The sequence below is a fragment of the Arvicanthis niloticus genome, chromosome 28, assembly GCF_011762505.2.
Source record: "Arvicanthis niloticus isolate mArvNil1 chromosome 28, mArvNil1.pat.X, whole genome shotgun sequence".
NCBI lineage: Eukaryota > Metazoa > Chordata > Mammalia > Rodentia > Muridae > Arvicanthis > Arvicanthis niloticus.
In genome coordinates this window covers 18161669-18176251 of record NC_133436.1, presented here as the reverse complement: position 1 = coordinate 18176251, position 14583 = coordinate 18161669, and the positions used below count along the sequence as shown (strand labels likewise).

At 41.6% G+C, this 14583-nt stretch overlaps 1 long non-coding RNA gene across 1 annotated transcript in view; it reads right to left on the bottom strand.

Moving 5' to 3' along the window:
• The window catches only part of LOC143439968 (uncharacterized), a 31834-nt gene extending 17517 nt beyond the window's left edge, over positions 1-14317 (bottom strand). The window contains exons 1-2 of the long non-coding RNA XR_013107922.1: positions 14162-14317; positions 13443-13585 (exon numbers count right to left, since the gene is read on the bottom strand). This is a non-coding gene — a long non-coding RNA (uncharacterized LOC143439968). The remainder of the gene's footprint in view (positions 1-13442; positions 13586-14161) is intronic.
• Positions 14318-14583: the final 266 nt, after the last annotated feature.

Here is a 14583-nt window from a genome sequence, read left to right as displayed (position 1 = left end):
TTGTTTTTTGTTTTTTTTTTTTACATCCTTTCCCCTCTTTGGGTGTTACAAGGCCATACCCAATTCCATAGCCTTCCTATTTTTGGAAATTCCAGAACCTCCAAAATTGTTGCTTGATTAACATTGAGCCCTCAATGGTGATATAACAAAAAGTAAATTCACTGTTCAGGAGCTACTAGAAAATCAGATGCTTGGGGATATGCCAAAGGCTCACACAACCATGCCTGGGTGCTGCTATTTTTTTTTTCAATCAGGTTAGGAGGACAGAACCCAGGTCCTTAGTGTCTCCAAGGCAAGTACTGTGTTGACTTGCCATCTCACCAGCTCAAGATCATTAAACTTAAACACCTAGTGCACCTATTGCTAGCTGCTACTAGTATTGTTTCTAATAGTGATTTTGGTGTTTAAAAGATGTGCCACACAAGGCATTTGTTTGTTTATTATTTATTTATTTATTTATTTATTTATTTATTTATTTTTCTTTTAAAGGAAGATTGGACAGGTTAAAAGCCAGAACGGAGCAAATGAGCAGAGAAAAGTGCAGAGAGAAGCGTGAGGACTGACTTGTATGGTTCTGCTTAGCACAGGACATCCAAGCAAGTAACTTCACTGGTCTAAGTTTTATTTGCTAATCTATAAAAGAACAATACAGAGACAGGTGGCTCTCTGTGAGTTCCAAACTAGCCTTGTCTACATAGCTAGTTCTAAGCAAAGACCAGGGCTACACAGTGAGACCCTGTCTCCAATAAACAAATAAACTTTACACGACCACCATCAGGCAGGTTGTCAAGACTCAAAAGAGATAAAAGTCTTTATCTCTCCTTTATGGTTCTATCATAAACTGGCCTTCCATGTGCCTGGTTAATTGGACTTTGCTTCAAATAAATCAGTGGCTCTTAGCCTAATTGTACATAAAAATCACTTGAGAAAGTAAAAAAAAAAAACTCCAAATGTCCAAGACCATCCCCTAGACTAAGCTAATGTCTTTGCAGTACTTGTTATTAAAGATCTATTTTATGCATGTGTATGAGTATTTCTTGTGAGTATACACCCAGTCGGGTGCTAGGGCTCTAACTCGGGTCCTCATGCTTGAGAAGAAGGGCTCTTAACCATTGACCCAACCCTACAGAACCCTCAGTACGATCTTTTAAGTCCCCATGTCTAGCCAATAGTAAGAGTTAGTGAATTAGTCAGGAATGCTAGTTCAATACCTATGATCCCAGGAGGCCGAGACAGGAGGAATTTGAGACCACATTGTGAACTCTAGACCAGTTTATATCATAAGACAGTGAGAGTGAGACATTGCTTCAAAAAATAAAAAATAAAAAGTAAGTCCATTTCTCCCACTTTCAGCATTTTTTCAGTTCTCTGTGTAGTAGGGTTGAGGCCTTGTGGGCCTTTCAGCATCCATTTTGGCACAGCCATTATTGTCATTCTTGCTTAACTTGTGTTTGAACAGTCATGTTGGCAAGACCTTATGGGTGTAGCTTGTGATGTTAAGCTTCTCCCTGACCTTCTGGCTTTTACAGTCTTTCCACCCCATCTTGCACAATGTTCCTTGAGCCTTAGGCATGGGAGTGTCTTATAGGCGTGGCCATTGGGACTGGGAACTGGTTATCCACTAGCAAACAGCCAGACCTAAAAAGTATGTGCAATTAACATGATAATTGAGCAGGCTATATTTAGGAATATATGTGTACACACAAATACAGATATGCATACAATTGCAATGAAAAAGGAAGTCATGAAACTGAAAAAGAGCAAGGAGGGGTATATGGAGTGTTTGGAAGAAGGAATTATTTTATGATTATAATTTCAAATTTTAGTAACAGTATAATAAATATATAAGAAATAAATAATTTAAAGGCCATGAAATAAGATGTCCTACACTTGCCCAATGATGAGGAACCTTTGAGTCCCACTGTACCTTCTAGTCAGCATTCCAAGGAAGCAGGGCCAGAAGCCAGTGATTTCTAAGGCATCTTATTTGGGTATCAGCAGCCAATGGCAGGAAGCAAGGCATTAAAACATCCCTGGAGAGTTGGAGGGAATACTGCCTGCAGTCTTCACACCTGAATCACACCAGTCCCACATGAAACCTTATGAAGCCCAAGAACAGCAGCCCCTGTGTGTTGAGCAACTGCATGAACAGCAAGTGATACAACAGTTAGCTGTTTCTCTTTGTGGAAGGATAGTCGCCAGCCGCTTTCAAGGTCGGGACATCTTGATTGATGCCAAGGATTTTCTACGTTGTGAAATCCTTTCTTTCGAAAACCACGTTGGAACAGCATGAAATTCGCCAGGAGAATTCTTTCATTTGAGAAGAATTGTGTCTGAAATAAAATAGCACACTGGGCTTTTCGGAGTGTGTGCAGGGGACACTGACCTGCACACGTAGTAGACATAACTAAATTTTACTCTTCTTCCTCCAAAAAGGGTCCATGGCAGGGCTCTATAAAGCTTTCAACATTACTTTTAGTGCTAGTGAAAAGCTTAGGCGGATGAGGTTTGTTGTGAGTTATGTACAGACAAGCTGCCAGGTCACAGACAAATGGTAAATATATGGAGAAAATAAAGTTAAACAGCTATTGAGTTCCAAGTCAAGAGCTAGACGCAACCCTGCCCTACACCAGGCAACTCCAAATGTCCTTATTACCAGAGAATCAAATTCCATGAGAACCATTGATCTGTGAGGTCCTGAACATTTGGACGCAGCCTTTGAAAAGTTGCTTCCAGGAATCCTGTCCCCTATGGGCCCAAATCCACCTGCCTGGCCTGGGTAGTTAAACCTTCAGTTTTCCCTCCCTCCCATTTCCTGCCTTGTTAGAAGCCTGTCTTACTTGGTCCAAGCTCTGAGTTATAAACATTGTCAGTATTTACAGACCGGTTTCCTCTGTGCTCTTTAAGAAGAAAGACGCTGGAGATGGGCTCTAATAAATCTAAAAGTTGGGGAATGTGTGTGTGCTTCCTGATGGCTTTGTGCAGGTTATTCTCTTTGGAGCTTTGCCAGATTCTGCATTTGGGAATGCCCATGTTAGATTCAGTTTGCATTTTATCTTTGGAAACTACAACAACTTGTGCTATAGGTCTTCCATCCTCTTGCCTTAGTATCTGTTACTTTTCTTTTTATTGTTTCTGTGCTAGGAATCAAATACAAGGCTGCATCCATTTGAGGTAGATGCTCTATCACTGAGCTGTGTCTACAACGGCCCTTTATTCAGAAAAGATACTGTAAAGGGAAAATCAATACGGCCTACCTCTATGATATGAAAGTACATGCTGCTGCCTTCATTTATATTTGGATAAAAGTATTAAGGAGCGTGTTATCATAGATTCCTGGAGCCATGTACTGCATGCTTCATAGATTATAGAGCTGAGAAGCCCTGTCTCTTGTGAAGCAAAGCAAATCACACCTTGAACATGGACAGAATCAGGCTGTGTGTCCTCTCCTTGGCTAGTCTCTTGCTTTGTGGAGATTTTTTGTTGTTGTTGTTGTTGTGCTTTATTGCTGTCTTAACTTTGCATGAGAGGTGGAAGACAAGAGAAATGTCAGTAACTTTTTAATTAACATTATTTATGTAAAATCGTAGACTTCATTATGAAAGTTTCATACATGCACGTGTGCTTTGATCACATAAAATTGAGTAACTAGAGCAAGTGAGATAACTCTGTGGCTAAAGGCGCCTGGTAACTTTATTTGCGTGTGTCTGTGTTTTTTCTGTGATGAAGTCTCACTGTGTAGTCCTGACTGGCCTGGAACTAGATATATAGACTAGACTAGCCTCAAACTCGCAGAGATCTACCTGCCTCTGCTTCCTGGATGCTGAAAATAAAGGCGTGTACCTGACTCTGATAACTTATTGTCCATCCTTGGAAGTTACATGGTAATGGAAAAAAATTCTCAATTCCCCAAAGTTGCCCACTGATCTTCAAAGACATGTATGTAAGTACATGCACATGTACACACATACACATATGTAAATGCAATTTTTAACTTAAAAGAAAGGCTAACTAAATAAATAAATCGATGACTACTGAAGAATTCCCCCTTGGTCAGCCTGTTCATGGAGTTCACTTCTTCCATCCCACCATCCTCGGGCGCAAAAATGCCTTGATTTGTGTGTAGTGAGAATCTGGGACAGCGTGGGATACAAGATGCAATGGGAAAATTGGGTTTTGGAAGATGCTAGTTGCACTTGCTAACTAAGGCTGACAGTACAAACCACTGGTGTGGTGGTTTACACTGTTTATTGCCTTAGTGTTGTAGCGTCTGGATGTCTATGACCAAGGTATTGGTAGGGATGGTTCCCTCTGAGGACTGAGAGAGAAGAATCAGTTCTAGGCATTGGCTTGCCATGTCTCTTTCTACATAGTGTTCTCACTGCACATGTGTCTCTGTGGCCAAGTTTTTCCTTTTCTATAAGGACACCCTCAGAATTGGCTTCAGCCGTAACCTGATTGCCTCCTTCTGATTTTATGCACTCTGTAAAAAATCCTTTCCAAAATGAGGTCACATTCTGAACTATAGGGACTAGGACTTGGTATAAGAATTTGGGCATGGGGGTGGGACACAATCTTCACCAACATTGGTATTATACGTGGTGATTTTGAAGAAGAATACTTCAAGTATTCATACTCTACGGATACTTGAAGTATCAAACCAAGAAATGAAAAATGCATGGGAAAGCATCTTAATTGTAACACTAATCTTAAAAGGATGCTCCTGATGTATGTAAGCTCCTTCATAAGGGTGAGCAAATGTCTCTTTTGACTGTGAAAACAAGAGTATCTCAAGGAAGGGCTGTGGATCTTTGCATGGTGAAGATTCAGGACCACTAAGCACTGTACACTGGTAGACACTACTTGTATGAGCAAAACTAACTATGCTCCTAAGCCCCAAATGCAAAACCAAACACGACATCTCAAGCTGCATAGTTCCTCTTCTGGCTGTAAGGGAAGGATCTAACAGACTGACATTTCCATTGTATAGGTCAGGAAAGAGGAAAACAGTTGTGCTGGGTAATTTCTACCCACTTGGCACTCACTAGAATCGTCTGGGAAGAGGGGACCTCAAGTGAGGAATGGACTCCTTGAGATTGGCTTGTGGGCATGCCTACGAGGCATTTTCTCAATTGATAAATGATATAGGAGTGCCTAGCCCTCTGTGGGCTGTGAGATCTAGGCAAGGAGGCCTGAGCTGCCTAAGACATGTAGCTGAGCAGGCAGCAGAGAAAGTGAACCGGCAAGCAGCCCTTCTTTATGTTCCTCCATGGTTCCTGCCTCAGTTTCCCCCTCCAGGTTCCTCTTTGAGCACCTGCCCTGGCTGCCCTCAATAATGGACTGTAACCTTTAAGTTGAAATAGCATATACACATACCCAAGTCCCTTTTGGTCAGTGTTTTTTACCACATCAGGAGCAAACAACCCAGAACAACAGAGAGGTGCCAGGAACAGGGTTATAAGGTCATCTAGATCTACCCTAAAACTAACAAGCAGTTAGAGTTTCTAATTCATAAGCCAGGGGTCATCCCCAAACACTCTGCCTTCTATGTTGCCTGCATTTATTAACAACACCCACTTTGATTACCACAATCTCCCAGCCACTTTCATGCAAAAAAAAAAAAAATTTTTTTTTTGTTAAACCAGTCCTAATCGCTTAGTAAACACATTGTTGATGCCTGTGAACAAGGACAGAATTTAGAAATTACACCTTTGGGAATAGTTTCTCTAATATCCTATTCAACCAACAAAGATCTAGGTTCCTAGAGCTTGGGAAGTCCTAAGTTTCTTTCTACATCAGGTCCCACTTTTTAGCTAAGTGTTGCCTCTCGGCTTTTGTTATAACTTCAAGCTCCAAGGTGGGAGCAGCCCTTGAAATGTTAGGGGCGTGGTAGTTAGTTACGCTTTCAAAAAACAGGAGAGAAGGCCCCACTCTCCGGCCTGCCAGGGCTTAGCTAATATGCCGTCGCTGTATGTGAACTTTGCTTTAGAAATCATTTATTGAATTCACTCTCTAGACAAATAGGCAAACCGACTCTGGTGATGGTTTATCTAGGTCCATTCCTTTAAAGAGAGATGTAGGGAGACATCCCTTTCTGTCCTATTCAGAAGTCTTGATACCCCTGATACTGGTGGTACTTTATAACCTAGAAATAGAGGCACATGCCCAGCACTAGGGAGGTAGAGACAGGAATATCAGGAGTTCAAAACCATCTTCAGCTACATAGCAAGTTCAAGGCTAGCTTGGGCTATATGAGACCTTGTCAAAAGAATAAATAAGCTATCTTTCTTCTCTCTTCTCTTCTCTCTACTGATGCAGCCTTTCTCTGTTTTTCTTCCCCCTCCCCCCACCTCTTCCCATGGTGACTCCCCTGGCCTCAATCCTTGGGGTCACTGAACACACCCAAGAGCACCTTCCCAATAAACCTGCCTTTAATATAAAAAAAAGTAAGTAATAATAATAATTGAACAAATAAACAAGAATGAAATAAGAAGCAAGTAATACTGCCTGGGGATGACTCCTAAGAGAAAGTTTAATTGAGAGTTCAGGTCTTTCCCCTTGAAGACAGAACTCACAGCTCCAAGGGTCTTTGGTGACTTGTGGTCCCTAGTTCCATCATGTCATGTCACATTTGCCATACAAAGGAACAACATTATTTTCTGTTTATATATTAGCACTAGTGCATGCTGTACATATATGTGTACATGCCAGTGTTCATGTAGCAGTTAAACGGCAGCTTTCAGAGGGGGATGCTGACACTCTACCCTGTGTCCTGGGAATTAAACTCAGGATATCTGTTACGCCGAGTACACTCTAAAGTACATTTTTTTAAAATATACACATTTTTTTTTGTTTTGTTTATCCTTTTTTTTTATTTTATTATTAGATATTTTATTTACACTTCAGATGGCATCCCCTATCCCCATTCCCCCCCATCACCCCCTTAGGAAACCCATATCCCATGCCCCCTTTTCCTTTTGGCATTTATACATTTTTTTTAAAGAATGTTAATCATAGGTTTTATAAGTTTGGAATTGTTCAATCAGAGGTGTAACCCACTGACCGACTTAGATATAACAACTATCTTTGACTGGTGGAGATACATGAATATCTGCCTCCCTGTCTCCCCCCTCTTTCTCTCTTTCATCACCTAGCTTCTCCTCTCCTTCTTCTTCTCCTCTTCTTACTCCTTTTCTTCCTCTCAGTACTCCTCCTACCTTATCTCCTCCTACACATCACCCTTCCTGTTAAAATGAAACTTTTCTCTCAAAATACAATTAGAGCATAATTATGCCAATTTGTACCAGTGAGGTACAGGATAGTCCTAATACACATTTTAATATGACAGTCTTCTCTTTCTTCACTGAGGTGAAAGAAACACAATACAGACCAACTTTTAAGCACTCTATGAAACTTGTATTTTGTTTTGTTTTGTTTTAAAGTATTAGAAATTACCCCCTTGGGATGCCTTCAAAAATTAGTGTTTTTATAACCTCTCTTTTCAGGAATATTAAACTGAATGAAGTTATATTAAACCCCAGATAGAGTTTGTGTGGGTGAAGTTAAACCTGGAGGATGGGTCAACCCTAAAAGGCAGTCTCTGGATGAGGTTGTGGGGTGTAAGGGGTGTGCTTAGATAGAGACAGTTTGTGCCCTGTGAGTGTTAATTCTAGAACATTAAAATTGCCACGTTAAATGGATTTCTAGATGTTTCTCTGTGGAAGTCTTGGACTAGCCCTCCCCTTCCCTTTCATGAGCCAAGAAAAGACAACCAGAACAATTCAATTTCAGTTTTTGGGAAAACTAAACAGAAATGAGGCGAACGGTATAAAGAGTGCTGGGGGCCCAGGAGGGAGGAGCATTTCAATCCCTGATGTTCGCTCCCGATGCATCTGAAGGTCTGGTTAAGCACTCTGAAATGTATGTGCAAGCTAGTTTCTAAGGCGTGTTTGCAGCCGTCGCTTTACAGGCTGAGAACCTAATAAGCCAGGCTTGTTTTCCTGCCACAATGTCATACGTTAAGTGTTTGGAAGGAACCCCGGCGAGGCCTCAGGAAGCAGATGCCGCCTCTGGACTTATCATCCTCCGGGCGATTTGTTTTAAAGTTCATAATCTCAAGGGCTACTTGAGTGTCCCACATCTGCCCTGAATTGAAAACAGCTTCCCACTAAGAGCCTTACATCAGAGCTGTGGATTCGTGAGTCAGAGAGGAAGTCCAGGATCATTTGAACGTATGGCTCGCTAGACCCGCGAGCGACTCCCTTCATGGAGGACCAAGATTTTGGGGTATGTAGGCTGCGAATTTTCAAGTTCTAAGATTTTTGTTTTCTAGTGTTTTGTTTGGTGCCCTTCTCACTGTTAGGCATGAGATGACAATGGGGAGGGGACCTTTTTTGTGAGTAAGGAACGGAGCAAACTTCCACGGAGCCAGGCAGCCTCCGACTCAGAACTGTGTCGCCAGGTCTTTAAGTTCTTTTGCGACGTGATGTTCATTATATAAGATACATTGATCTAATTATGCAGATATTTCGTTTTCTCTAGGGCTCTAAGAAAAGGGTTTTGTAAGCCAAGAAAAGTTTTTACTGTAAAACTCCAAAGCTTTTTCCACCCTCAGTTTATCTACAAAATCATTTTAAAAGATTTCCACACATGCTAAGAATGAAGGCTGGGCCTCTGAACTTCATATTACAAGCCTCTGGGGACGTGGGGCCTGCAGAGTAACCATTTACAGTCTGATAGTTCACTGAAATAGTGTCTTTCTCGGCTTTCTGGTTAACTGTGTATTCTCTGCGAGAACAATATTTTGAAGAGTGTGAAGTGTGTGTGTGTGTGTGTGTGTGTGTGTGTGTGTGTGTGTGTGTGTAAATGTTCCATATATATGATCATGGTATATTACGTATGTTCTATGTGGGGAGGGACATAGAATAAAATTTTAAAAAAATAGAAAGGCACAAAGCAGCTGTGGAAGTCAGGTTACAGGATGCACAGTTGTTGAGACTCCTTATGTGTCCTTCTGACTCTAAAACTATTCTCCATTTGCTGCCTCTGTGGAGGAGCAGGCAGTGTTTGGTATGGTAGCTACTCAATGAAAACTTTTTGATTGAAAATAGAGTGGTGGACTGGGACTCTGGAAGACAAGTCACTGGAGATACATGAAGTTAACAAGCCTCTGCTTGAAAGGGTTTCCACCTTCCTTGGTACAGCGGGAACCCTGGAAGTCAGGAATAGGGGGTGATGGATAATTAAAAGGGACCAGTCAGAGAAATGGTAGGGGAGGTACGTGGTACCATGGTTATGATTTGGACCAAATAACAATTCTGTTGTATGAGTCCTGCCCTGGGAGAATATTCAGGAACCCCAAGGAAAGCTGAGGGGGGAAAGCGGCCTGGCCCATTTCCTTTTCAACTTGGTGCAGATGTGTTCATCAAAGGCATCCCAACGACACAAACCCCCTCTGTTCCTTATGCTTCCCCTGGTCTCAGAAATAATAGGCTCAGAGCAGTCCAGTTGGCAGGTACCGTTCTCATCTCAGTGCCCAAAGGCTGCTTGCTCTTGACTAGTTGCCTTGGCTCTTGAAAAAGAGAAGGTTTATTTGAATGCCAGAATTTGCCTGGAATCTGTGTCATGGGACTATGCCCTCTTAATGCCCCAGAGACAGAAGCTTTATTTTAGAGAAGGAAGCAAGCACATTTGGGTTGGTACTGAAGGGTGTAAAAGATGTATTGCTCAATGCAGACTGAAAAGAGGACTATCAGGCATGGACCAACCATCCTTGACCTACCTAAGGCTACTAACAAAGATACTTTAAAATCTAGAGGACCAGTGAATGCATATCAGCTCCCTATGGAGAAATGATTATATGCACAACTTAATCTGGTTTGTTTTGTGTTTTGAAGCAGGGTCTCTTGTAGCCCAGGCTAGCCTCAAATTAACTATGTAATTGTGAATGAGCTTGAACTTCTGATACCCATCACCATTTTCAAAGTGATGGGATCGTATGCATGTCCCATCACCCCCCAGTCAGATTATGCAGTGCTGAAAATTGAACCTAGGAATTTTCATATAAGGTACACACATTCTACCAACTAAACTACAATACCAGCCCTATGCCTTGACCTAACTAACCTAGTTAATCCTCCTGTTTAATTCTGCAACCACAGAGGCATGGGAAGAACATTGAGGCAATATGCCTTACACAGTGATACATAGAAAATGACTTCTTCAACTGCTGTTTACTCAAATGTAATCCACAACCTCCTGCCTCTTTCTCACCAACAGAATGAGCAGGTTTTCACTGTGGCCTGTGCCCTCTTCCCTCAACTCTCTTTTTTGCTCACAGCCCCCTTTTGAAACACCAAGTGTTCAGTGATCTACAATTAGGGCACCCACCAGCCCTGCCACCATGCAGGTTCAAAGGCTCCTTGCTCCTTGGAAGTTCTGAAAGCCACACTTGGAATTCTGAGCACATTATCACCCAGAAACAAGCTCCGAGCTCAACTCCAGAATGCAAATTTATCCTAAAATAGAATCTTCTAGAAACTTCTAGTAATACTGGTGTGAATATTTCTAGTATTCTTGCTATTCTTGCTTGGTCTTGAACACTATTGCTTTCTTGATTTGGACCCTAACTCTTGGCCTTACACATTTTGTCACCCTCTACTGCCTCAAAGAGTCCCCTGGGTTGGAGTCCAATCAAATTATTTGTGTGCACTTTTCCTCCTGTGGTTTCTTTTTGCCTGGACCATGTTCTTCCCTTTCTAAGTCCTGACAACTCTTGCTCCACTCACACATCAAAATCATTAAAACACCCATGTGATGTCCCAAGATGCCGTTACCCTCTGAGCTACAAATCTCTCTGAGAAAACTTGGTACACAGTTTCAGGTGTTTTCTCTACTGATCTAAAGGTCTGAGGGCTTGAATTAAAATCAGTCCTCAGTGCCAAGGATTGATGGCTCAGCAGATATGGGTGTCTGCTGCCAAGCTTAAGATCCCTGAGACCATGTGTTAAAAGGAGAGAACAAATTCCCACAAGTTATCCTCTGATCTTCATACATGAACATGAGCATACATACACATAAATGTAATAAAATCCATACATTATAGATAATAAAATATATATATACACATAAATGTAATAATGCCATAAATTACATACATATATTATATACATATAATAGACTATTTTAAAATCATTCCACCAGTTTTAATAGTGCATGCTTTTAACCCCAGCATTCAGGAAGCTGAAGCAAAAGTTCAAGACCAAACTGGGCTGCATAGGGAGAATTTTAGAAAAAAAAATGTATCCCAAGAAAAGTTATAAAATCTTCTTTCTACATCTGCATTCTCCTAGCATCTCATAAGCCCCATTTCTACTAAGATTCCCACATGATTGTGATATTTATTGTTGTTTCCCTGTACTCAAAACTACTTAGAGATGGAGCTTTCTCCAGAATGTATTACAATGCCTGATGTGAAGAAAATGCTTGACACAAGAGTCCATGTATGCGTAATCGGAAGGATAGCAGACTCGCAGGTGGAAGCACGGATTGGATACTATTAATAAGGTTGCTTCTTTAGAGACTGATGGAACGCTAGGTAGGCAGTTGTACAAAATTCCAAACAAGCATTTTAGGCAGTCTCATTGAGTGCGCGATCAACAGAATTTGTCCATCTTCACTGTACTGCTATATGTGGGAAAGACTGAACCGTGGACAGCAGAAATGCAACAAATAGGTTCCAGTCCTGGTCTTCAGCTCTGCATTGGAGTGACCTTGGGGGTTACTTGCCTTTCCTTCTTTTTTTTTTTTTTTTTTTTTTTTTTATTCTGCAAGACAGAAGTGACACCTGTCTTAAAAGTGTTGTTGTAAGGATTAAGTGATAATCCGCCAAGAAGAATTGGCCAACCCTTTGAGGCCTGTAGGCTGGAAGATGGGAGTAAGTAAACAATGTATCTAAATCTAAGCTCGCAGACACGGACTTTGAAGCCAAGAGGAACACCCGTCTTTCTCTGGCTTTAGATGCTTCTCCTGTGCTATTGTATCACCTTCATGCTGATGTAACATGGCAATAGTCTGACTCTGCCTTTCATCAGTACCTGTCCTGTCACTCTGAAGAAAGTGAAATGAAAACCGAGTGAGGGGGGAAGTTCAAGAGGTTTTTAAAAATAAGGGGAAAAAAATCACCCAAGGGAGAGGTGAGGTGAGATCAATTTTCCATGCATCATATCCAGGCAGAAGAAGACTGCCTCTATCCCAAACAGTGTCTAGACATGTCTCAACATTCTTTCTGAAGCTTTAGAGACACTATTATATTAGTACCCCATTGTTTTCCAAATATGAACATGAAGATAGTTGTACCAGGGGTGACAATGCCAGCCTATTGTCCCAGCACTCAGGAACTTTATGAGTTCAAGGCCAGCCTGGTATACCTGTCTCAAAACAAACAAACCAACAAAACAGAGGACCTAGTTTCAACAGTATTAGAATTCAAGCCCAGAGTCTCTTGCATATCAGACAAGCATTCTGCCCTTAAGTTCCGTACAAGACTATTCAAAAACCATTTCTTACTTAGACTTTTTTTAAAGAAACAAAAGAGATCACTAATGGTTTCCTAGATTAGTTTTTGACACTCTCGTGTTCTAAAATAATTCTATTATTCTTTTCGATTTTTTAAAGAATTATTTATTTATTTTATGTATATGAGTACACTGTAACTGTCTTCAGACACACCAGAAGAGGGCATCAAATCCCATTACAGATGGTTGTGAGCCACCATGTGGTTGCTGGGAATTGAACTCAGGACCTCTGGAAGAGCAGTCAGTGCTCTTAACCGTTGAGCCATCTCTCCAGCCCCTCTTAAATCTTAATGTGTGCGTGTATGTATTTGTGTTTTGCCTACATGCATGTCCATGCAACATTTGCATGCCTAACAAGCACAGAGTCCAGAAGAGGGCATCAGATCCCCTATAACTGGAGTTACAGACTGTTGTGAGGTACTATATGATGGCACTAGAACCTGGGTGTTCCCAATAGGAAGACAAAGAAATAGCAAAAAAGAAGCTTTAAAAATGAGAAAGAAATGCCAGGAAAATTAAACAAAAGCAACTGAAAAAGTTAAGAATGATTGTCAGGAGAGGAGTAGAAAGGGATGATGTGTGTGGAGAAAGGAGGGGCATGAAACGAGTGTTGTCTGGCCTGATGTGGGAAGACGCTTATGATGCTCTATGGACATACATAAAGAGTTCAAGGACAGCCAGGACAAAATAGTGAGACCCAGTCTAAATAAATAAATAAATAAATAAATAGCCCGATGAGGTGTCCCTTCTCCAAACACCAGCTTGAATCTGGCCCTTTGTCCTAGGTATGCTTGTCCTTTTTACTGGCTTCAAGTTCTAAACCTCTTTCTCTGCTAAAGAAGACTAAAGGTGGGGCTATTCAAATACCTGTATTCTAAAGATGCCTGAAGAGATTCCCCCAATGCCTCCCAGTCCTCTCCAGCGGGATTGTCACTGGCTTGCCACCTAGCTTGTCCTGAGACATCATGGGTCCTTAGAGTAGTTACTTTCCTTTTGAATAGCTGAGCGGACTGGAGAAAAGGGGGAACATAAATAAAACAGAGGTAACTGGAGGTCAAGCCCATCCCCCTCACCCTCCACTCCTCCCCCCACACTCCCATCTCCATCCCCCTCAGCAGCTGTGACACCCATGCTTTCCTTCCATAGATCTCTAGTTGGGTGGAATGTGGGCAGAGTAGCAGGGTGGTAAGTGTGCATGTGTGTGTTGGTATGCATGTGTCTGCATGTGTGTGCATGTGTCTGCATGAACGCTCCCACTCATGGTCACAGGAGAAACCTGTGGTCATCACATTACACCATGGCCACAGATGAACAAGAGCACTGCCTACTTAGAGCATGTGTGTGTGTATCCAGATTCCACACTGAGCCGATGAGGTGCTTCCCCATTGGTGGGGAAGTATAGGAAACATACTAAATAGTTAGAGCAATGTCATCTGTATCAAGAAAATTACAGAAAAAAATACATACAAGAGACCGAAAACCTCCAGATGCCCACCCCGTAACACTACAGCTTAGCAGCAAAGCACACCAGCTGCTTCAGGCTGAGAGGCAGAAGCCACCCTGCTGGCAATAAAAGAGGAACCTACCTGGAGGGTTTTAATGACAAGAACCAATAGTCAGGCTGTTCTTTAATCACCTTTCCATTTTATAAAAGAGATACATGCTCACATGTATAAAAATGGAAACTTCCAGAGGCTGGGTGCTTAGCTCGCCAGAGCCCACGCAGCGTGACCAAGGCCCTGGCTTTGCTCTTTGATCCCCAGCCTTGCAAAACAAACACAAACTTGGACAACAAGAAGAAGCTGTAATTACAAACCCAGGGATACTTCCTACTTGCTGTATTTTCTCTTTCTCCTTTTTTTTCCTTCAGTCTTTTCCAGCGCTTTGAAGTCTTGTTTTATGCATAATTTAATATTCCGACTTTCTATTTAAAATTTTATCAAATGTTCCTTGTACTACTAAAAACCTCTTTGTAAGCATCGTTTTTGAAGTCTGTGTAATAGAAGTA